We start from the raw sequence: 10,046 nt of genomic DNA, 5'->3' as shown, positions 1-10,046 counted from the left end.
CTGTGAGGCCTCTGGTGCTCTGCCTTGACCTTCCTGCAGGTCAAGCACCTCTCTACATACCAGGCGACATCCTGCTTCATGCAGGGCCACCAATAATAGGGTCGAAGATCTCTATACATCTTCGTCGCCCCTGGATGGATGAAAAATCGAGACTTGTGGGCCTCATCCATCAGCACCTGCCGTACTCCTCCCCAGTACGGCACCCAAACTCTCCCATGAAGGGTCAATAATCCTCGACTGTCATAGTCGAAGGACGCTACTCGGCCCACGATCCTCTTACACTTCTGCCTCTCCTCCTTGAGGCCCTCGACCTGTGCCTCTCTGATCTGCTCCAACAATGGAGTAATCACTGTCATCCTCAGACATATATCCCTGATCGGGGCTGTTGCCACCTTGCGGCTCAGGGCGTCGGCCACCACATTGGCCTTCCCTGGGTGATAAAGGATCTCACAATCGTAATCCTTCAACACATCTAACCATCGCCTCTGCCTCATGTTCAGATTCGGCTGATCCATGTGGTACCTCAAACTCTTGTGATCCGTGTAAATGGTACAACGGACCCCATAGAGGTAATATCTCCAAATCTTGAGGGCAAACACCACTGCCCCCAGCTCTAAATCGTGCGTAGGATAGTTAGCATCGTTGAGGCTTCAACTGTCTCGAGGCGTAAGCTATCACACGTCCTCGCTGCATCAACACTGCTCCCATACCTGTGATCGAAGCATCACAGTAAACTACGAAATCCTCTACTCCCTCTGGCAGAGTAAGAATCGGTGCCTCGCACAATCTCTGTCTGAGGGTCTCGAACGCTGCCTGCTGCTCAGGTCCCCAGCGAAACACCACCGACTTCTTAGTCAGTCGGGTGAGCGGTACTGCTATCTTGGAGAAATCCTGGATGAATCTCCTGTAGTACCCTGCCAAACCCAGGAAGCTCCAAATCTCAGATGGAGACTTCGGGACCTCCCACTACATCACGGCCTCTATCTTGGCCGGATCTACTAGAATACCCTTCTGGTTGACGAGGTGACCAAGGAACTGCACCTCGCGCAACCAGAACTCGCACTTGGAGAACTTCGCAAAAAGTCTCTCCCTTCTCAAAGTTTCTAGCACCTCTCTCAGGTGCTCCTCGAGCTGCTCCTGGGTCTTGGAATAAACCAAGATATCATCAATGAACACTATCACAGACCGATCCAGCATCGGTCTGCATACGCGGTTCATGAGGTCCATGAACGCGGCTGGAGCGTTGGTGAGCCCGAACTGCATCACCACAAACTCATAATGACCATAACGGGTCCTGAAAGCAGTCTTCTGCACATCCTCATCTCTGACTCGCATCTAATGATACCCGGAGCGTAAATCGATCTTGGAAAACCAAGACGCTCCCTGTAGCTGATCAAACAAATCATCTATCCTCGGGAGTGGGTAACGGTTCTTCACCGTTACCTTATTCAACTCCCGGTAATCTATACACATACGGTGCGACCCGTCCTTCTTCTTTACAAACAAAATCGACGCTCCCCAGGGCGAACTGCTCGGCCTGATAAAACCCTTGTCTAGCAGCTCTTGCAGCTGCGTAGACAACTCCTGCATCTCTGGGGGAGCCAACCGATACGGTGCCTTGGCTATCGGAGCCGCACCAGGTACCAGGTCAATCCTGAACTCGACCTGTCTCTCGGGAGGTATTCCAGGCAAATCCTCTGGAAATACATCCGGGTAGTCTCGCACTACCGGAACATCATCAACCGTCGTCTTGCCCTTTTCCCGGGCATCTAAAACATAGGCAATATAACCGGCGCATCCCTGCTGGAAATAGCGCCTCGCTCTCGCTGCTGAACACAGAACTGGTCCGCGTTGTGGCTTCTCGCCCTGAATCACTAACTCTCCCCCACTGGGAGTGCGAACCCTCACCAACTGTAGCTCACAATCTATCACCGCCCCATTGGGGCTCAGCCAATCCATGCCTACTCTGACCTTATTCCCTCGCAGGGGAATAGGGACCAAGTCCACCGGAAACTGCTCATCGAATAACTGAAAAGAACATCCTCTGTGTACTCTCGCAACCCTAACGGTCCTGTCAGCTGCTATCTCAACCTCGAGTGGACAATCTAGCTCCCCTGGAGCTCTGCTAAACCTCTTATTAAGTGCAAGAGAGACGAATGATCGGGTAGCCCCCGAATCAAACAATACTGTGGCTGATATGCCGTTCACTGAGAACGACCCTATACAAAACATATAACCATATGAAACAATCCATACTAAATGCAGAGATAAGGGAAAAATACATACCCGTCACCACGTCAGGAGTCGCTCGCGCCTCCTCTGCTGTCAACTGAAAAGCCCTACTCTTCGCCACCGGCGTCTCAACCCGGCCCTGACGGCCATCCGTAATCCTCAAAGTAGCAGGGGCAGGTGCTTACACCTTCCCTGCAGCAGCTAAACTCGGACACTGGGACTTTTTATGTCCCCTCTGATTTCACTGAAAGCAAATCAGATCTGATGCCGCAATGGCGGTAGTAGTGGCTGTACAATCTCTGCTCATATGCCCAGTCCGGCCGCACTTATAGCAGCCGGCACTCCCTGCCTTGCACGCCCCATCGTGCAATCTACCACACTTGCCACACCGACCGTGGCTCTGCTAACCTCTGGATCTGTGATCTGACACCTTGGGCTTTTTGCCCGAACTCCCTGTACCCGAAGCCGCCTCCGACTTCCTCTTCCTCTCCATCTCAAGGTCAATCTCTCTCTCTCGAGCCCTGGCAATCATGTCATCCAGCGTTTTACAGCTGGACCGGCTCACAAACTGGCGGATATCACTCCGCAACATCTCATGATAACGGGCCCTCTTCATTTCCTCATCAGCTGCGTACTGAGGAACAAGAAGAGCCCTCTCCCTGAACTTGGCGGTAATCTTCGCTACTGTCTCTGTAGTCTGGGTAAGATCCTGAAACTCTCTGGCTAACTGCTGCACCTCAATCACCGGTGCAAACTCGGCTCTGAACCTGGTAGTAAAATCAGCCCAAGTCATGGCATCAAGCGCTGCGTCATCCCCGATGACATGCTCTACCTCCTCCCACCAATCTCGTGTCCTGTCCTTCAGAAGACAGGACGCCAATCTGACCTTGTCCCCCTCGGGACACCTGCTCGTGCGGAAAGCGTTGGCCACATCCGCCAACCATCTAGTACTCGCTATGGGGTCCCGCGCCCCATGGTAATCTGTAGCTCCACATACCCGGAACTCCCTGAAAGTAAGCGTGCGCGACCCCATCATGGCCGCCACCTCAGCACGAAAGGTGCTCAATCTCTCGTCTATCAACTCTAGGATACCCTCCTTGATCGAACCGAAGATCACAGGAGTCTGCTCAAGTATGGTGCGAGTAATCTCTGAAGAGAGAAACTCCCTAGTCTGCTCATCCAACTGCCCGGCCTCCGGGCCTGATCCTGATCCCCCTCCGGCACCTGAACTGCCGACTACTGGTATAGGGCGTAAAACCACCATTCTGAAAACACATCATAATAAACGTCAGGAACACTGATATATCTCGGGGGATCACTACTACCACAAGTTTCCTGGTCTCATCTCAGCTTTCCTTGATTCGAATACGGATCCTCTGCTTTCAGTAGTACGGGCCCATACTACCTTCCATATCTATCCGTACTTTCCTCAAGTACTGCCTCGACTCCACCAAGTCACTACTACTGCTACTGATCTCTGCTACTCCCATCCTAGGCTTACCCTAGGGAAATCTCTGACTCTACCCAATCCAGTCCTCAGCTGCTGAAGGCCTCCTTGTAATGCCAATTAGTCACCACCTGAATACCATCCCATGTGGCGAGGCTCAGATAATCCTTAAAGTAAAAGACTCGTCCCTACAACGGTTAGACTCAAACAAGAGCTGCGCAATAGGGCCAAATCTAGCACTCTGAGATTATTCAACCCTGTTCATATGTGATGTGACGTATTCACCTAATGGCTAACTCCCATTACTCCGAGTCCCACAAAGCACGAAGCAAGCAGCATTCGGACACAAGAAACTACTCAAGCAAATCTATCCTCATAACGAGAAATTGTACTAGCATACAATGCTAAGCTCATACTATCAGGCATAACCTAAACAGGCTATCCTACTGCTGTCTACTCAATACTAGCATGCAATTCTCATAAAGCTGAAACACATATAGCAGGCACATAAGGCATCCTCCTAGATCCTTAGTCCTATTCTAGCATGTTGTTCTACTGAAACTGGAACTGATAAACATAACATAAACTTGCATGGGTAATTTGGGAGACCTTACTTGAGCTCGGCTGATCGCATGCACCACACCCTTTTTCCTTTTCTCAAAACTCTTTTTCTTTTTAGGTTTTCTCTTTTAAAAATCTTTTTGAAAACATTTTGAAAATCTTTCTACCATTTCCTCAGTTTGAGTCCAGTCACACCCGAGAGTGTGCCTGAATCCCTCAAACCAAGGCTCTGATACCAACTTGAAACATCCCAAAAATACGACCCAAAAATTTTTATTTAAATTTTACTGAAACCATCTCATCAAATATCATACATACTAGAGATCATAACTGAGTAACTCAAATGTCATGTAACTGTGTCAAAACAAATACTGTATCAATCATATAAAAATATCTGAACAAATCTCCCAGGAATAAACTGAAACTGTGGTGTGTGCCATGCCATCATCCCGAGCTCTTCCCTTTACTTGCGGAAGTACCTGAAACCAAAACTGAAACTGTAAGCACAAAGCTTAGTGAGCTCCCCCAAACTACCACATACCATACAATAACATATAAGCAACTACTGGGCCTTGCCCACTGCATCGGACCGAAGTCCGGAAACTGCATCGGACCGAAGTCCAGAAACTGCATCGGACCGAAGTCCGGAAGTAACCAGGGCCTTGCCCTCTGCATCGGACCGAAGTCCGGAAACTGCATCGGACCGAATTCCGGAAAGTGCATCGGACCAAAGTCCAGAGACTGCATCGGACCGAAGTCCGGAACTAACCAGGGCCTTGCCCTCTGCATCGGACCGAAGTCCGGAAACTGCATCGGACAGAAGTCCGGAAACTGACTGAACATAGCATAACATAATCACAACTACCCGCATAAACACGTATACTGCATACTGCATCAGACCGAAGTCCGGAACACATAATCACAAATCCATGCTTGAATCACAAAGACATTAAGCACACTGAACTACTGCATCAGACCGAAGTTTGGAACTACTACTAACTAAACGGGTCGGCATTGTGGCCGTAGACCCGTTCCTACTGGAAGGAAACTCACCTCGTAACGCTGACTGTCGAGATGCTAAATCTGAAACTGTCTGTTCGCTGCTCCGGAACTCCCCGGCTACAAATCCCAAACACTAAATCAAATACTGATAACTAATCGCAGGGCAAAATGACTATTTTATCCCCTGGTCAAAGTCAACTTCCTGGTCAAAGTCAACTTCCTGGTCAAGGTCAACTTCCTGGTTGACCGGACTCGCCGAGTTGGCTCGCCAACTCGCCCAGTCCCATTCCATCTGTTCTAGTTTTATACCCGTTTCTACTCGTCGAGCTTGGCGAAGACTTGACATGTTTCTTCTTCGATGCTCACATACTGAGTCCAAGTTCATCCGACTCGCTAAGTTGAAGAACAACTCGTCGAGTCTAAGGCAATCTTCATCGGACTCGCCGAGTTGCTCATCCAACTCGCCGAGTTCACGACTATCTTCATAGGACTCGCCGAGTCCAGCGTTCTACTCGCCGAGTTCATTCAGTCCTTTTTCCATACAGACCTGATTTGAGCCATGCAGCGGCTCCAAACCACAGATCTAGGCTTCTAGGGCATGCTTATCACGTAAAGTTGCAAACTTTACGTGCATGCATAGCTTTAAGGGCTCCAAATGTCCAAACTAAGCTCTTAATGGGGTTCTAAGCTCAAGAGGGACCTTAATCACGACTATGACTAAAACTTAATACTTCCAGAAGGTAATGAGAGTCCAGATCTGAAGTATAACCCAACCATAAGGTTCCTCTACAAAGGATTTGGGGTTTTAGGGCTCAAAAGCAACAATTTAGGGACAAACAAGATCTAATAGATCAATAATCAAGATGGAAACTTTATTACCAGAATGGATGACCACAAATGAATGTGTTCTGGATCTAATTCCCCTTCCTTGAACTCTTCAACCTCTCCCTTCTTCTACTTGCTCCAATGTGCACCAAAAGTCCCTTCACAAGGCAACAATCACTCAAACTTACCAATGGAGGCTAGGGTTTCGATAAGGAATGCTATGAGGGTGATGGAGGCTGAGATGGGGCTATAAGGACGTTTAAATAGGGTGCAAACCCTAAGGATTAGGGTTTCCTCCTGACTGGCCTACTCTCCGAGTCCAGGCGTGGACTCGCCGAGTAGATCACTTAAAGCCCGCGTCCAATTCGACATCTGCTCGGCGAGTTAGGGCTACAACTCGCCGAGTAGCTCCTCCAAAAAGAACATTTAATCAAATTAAATACGTACCAGAAACGGGGCGTTACACATTAATATTGACATAATAGTCTAGGTTAACCTTTGTAACTCATTTTGAAGAAATGAAAATGAATTATGTGAATTTTGTGTTTTATGCTTGATTATTAGAGTTTAATTAATTAAGAATAAAAATTAGCGTCGAAAAATAAATATTAGATAAAGCTGATATCTATTAAGAAAGTTGTAGTGGTCGTGACAAGGATTACGGATATATATAAAGAATGCTGAAATCCGAGTTATAACGAAGAAGTTATGACCTGTCGAACTTTCGCGACAAAACCGGCACAATGCCGAATGACGTAAAAAGTGAGTTTTTGATAAACTACTTTTTTGCCTTAGTGATCTAAACGAAATTCGTAGTGTTCGTTAAACCGAGAGTATGTATAAAAAGAACGCCCAAATCTGACTTCGTATGAGGAAGTTATGATTTTTCTAAGTTTCAACTTAGCAGTAGACAGCTAAAAACTCGAATTTTAGATCGAGTGATTTTTAGCCAACACAACCTAAACGAGAATCAAAGGTCTCGTCAATAGTAGCACAACGGTAAAAAGACAGACGAAAACGGACGTCGGATAAATAAGTTATGAATTTTTAACGGGTTTCTTGTCCCGGTCTGTTAAAAATAATAATATAAAAATTAAAGTCAAAATTAGCCGACGAAGTCTAAACGAAAGTTGTAGAGCGTAATTTTACCTACGCGTGCATATAAAGAACGTCAAAAACGAAGTTCGTATGCGAAAGTTATGGATTTTAGAAGTTTTGGCACAAAAATCGAGAAAAATTGCCAAATCCGAGAAATTTCGCAAGGTGGACTTCGGCCACGTCACCTTCGCTGCATGCATGCCACGTGTCCGAAATTGCTGTGTCATCAGAAGCGTGTCCGAACCGGAGAGCCATCCGAAGTGGTCCAATAAGAAACTGACGCGTGTCCTTTCTCGCGTGTCCGACCTTCGCACGGTATGCCACGACTCCGAGCCTTGGACCTAGACCTCGGTCCAATCAGAAGGTGACACCAGGACCCTCGCACGTGCGAGCCATCTACGTGCCTTCGCCTCCTACTGCCACCTGCCCTCGCTGCTGACTCAGCCTTCTTAGCCGACCTTCGGACTCGCCTATAAATAGAAGGCTTGCGAGCCTTCCCGGGTAGTTTTGGAGATTTTGCCCTTTTGACCCCTTTTTCAATATTTTTACTATTTTGACATCCCCCGAAGCCCCGGTATCAATCATAGCACCCGAAACACGCCCCGAAGTGCCCGAAGATCCGGAAATTTTATATTTTTTGTTTCGAAGCCCGACCCTTGCAAAGCCCGGTTTCTCAATAAAACTCCCGGTTTTATTAGAAACGATCGTTTTAGGAAACGAAGTGCTGCCCGATTATCATTAAATCAAGTGAGTGTGTAGTTACTTTCACCTTACACATAGATATGAAGTATTTTATATAAAATACGTGATGTGTGAATATATATTGTTTGTTTATTTGAGATGGATGTTGAAGGAATGATTTATACAGGTTTTTAAATGATTTAAACTGTATATGTATTTTTATCTACAAAAATGTTGGGTAAAACATGGGTAGATGAAATAGTAGGTATGTGATGAAAGGTGAGTTGGATAAATGAGATGATCGATGATATAGATCATGAGTTGAGGGTGAGTGGTGAAATATGAGAAAAGCCCTTACCCAAACCTTGGCCCCCGTTATTCAGCAGAGTATGGATGACAACCATGGACTATTCTAGATGATCTATGCAACACTAGCAGGCTCGCAACCTGTAAGTGTGTGAACTATATATTCATCAGTCGTACTCTAAAAACCCATTGACATGTATGACAGGGAGATTCCTATGAATAGTACTGTCGATAAATAAGAGCTATGGACTTAGCACATGTTGTATAAACCCTGGCAGCTATGGACTTAGTGCCTCATGTATAAACCCTGACAGCTATGGATTTAGTGCTTGTTGTATAAACCCTGGCGACGATGTAACTTCGTGCCTATTCCTTAGGATTAATCCTTAGGAGTGAGTGATAGTTGAATCTTAGGGTAAATCCTTAAGAAATAAATAAGATAATGGTGTTGGTGTAATTTGGTTGATTGATTGATGTTTAAGTATAATAAATTTATTTATTGTGGGTTGAAAACCCTATATGCTCACCAGGCTTCCAAGCCTGACCCACTCAGCTTTTTATTATTACAGGTAGTGGACCCCGAGCATAGTCGGATGATGATGAGAGATTTTTGGATTATAGGCCAGTAGTTGTAAATAACTGTTGAAAGGCTTATAATGTCTTGTTTATGCTTTTGATCTGTATCGGAACATGACATCCCGAGGTTTTAATATAAAAGGAAAATATATACTTTCTTAAAGAAAGGTTTTGATAAATTTTATCATGCTTTGTTTTGGGGACTAATTCTGCAACATCTTTTAAAAGGATTTCTCTGACTTTGTTTTAAAAGCATAAATTAAATCGGTCTTTTCTGGCCGAGAAATTAGGGGATGTCACAGTTGGTATCAGAGCATTAGTTTAAGCGAACTAAGAAATTGTAGGATTTCTAGACTTAAACTTAGAATGCTAAGTGATGATTGTGAGATGAGTGTCTACCATATTTTTGACACGAGCACTAGTTTATTTTAGGAAAAATGCCTAAAATGCTTTTATGTGCTAAATGCTATATGTTTGCCATATATGTCATTATTTGTTCGGATCTATGGTCTGTTGCCGACCGGATCTGGAAACCTTATGTGTGTAGGATTCTTAACGTATGACTACGATATTAGAACTAACATATAAACGTTTCGGAGTAATAACGAAGATTTAACGTCTATCGAAAATAAAGATCTAAATACATCTACGATTGGTGTATAGATCGAAATGGCGAGTACGCAAAGTGAATTCGGAAACGATAATCCGCAGCCTGAGCCAATCACAATGGTTGGGGTGTAGGCAATGGTGCGTACAATGTTAGATCAACAGATGGAAGAAACAAAATGTTTACTTCAACAAAGTAAGGATGAACTTAATGTGCCAATACGTCAGGCATCTGTTCTTGAGGCAACTATCTGGGTTGCTAAGTCTATTGAAGAAATGATCAATGACAGGACCGCCAACAAGGTTGAAGTTGGCAAGAAGAGGAAAGTTGAGGGGTCTTCAAGGACGAACAAGAGCAACATATTCTCAAAGTCTGGCAAAAGAGGAGGTAAAGGAAAATGGTGCGGGAAGTGCAAAAATAAACACTCTGGGAATTGTGGCAGGAAGGTGAATTGCTTTAGGTGTGGAGAAATTGGGCATTACGCCAATGAGTGTACGATTCCCAAGGAGGTGTGTTACGTATGTAAGGAAGAAGGCCATATTTCTAAGGACTGTCCGAAGAAAAATGAAGTAACAAGGCCAAGCGCACCGCCAACGCCAAGGGAATTTCAGAATATCCTTGACGAAGTAAATAACAACGCTAGGAATTAGAAGTAAAGACTTGATACCTGAAGATCAAGTTATGAAGTAGTAATGTGAATAGTAACAAGTG

The sequence above is a fragment of the Lactuca virosa genome, chromosome 7, assembly GCF_052849685.1.
Source record: "Lactuca virosa cultivar CGN04683 chromosome 7, Lactuca_virosa_CGN04683_v6, whole genome shotgun sequence".
NCBI lineage: Eukaryota > Viridiplantae > Streptophyta > Magnoliopsida > Asterales > Asteraceae > Lactuca > Lactuca virosa.
This window is presented reverse-complemented; position numbering follows the sequence as displayed.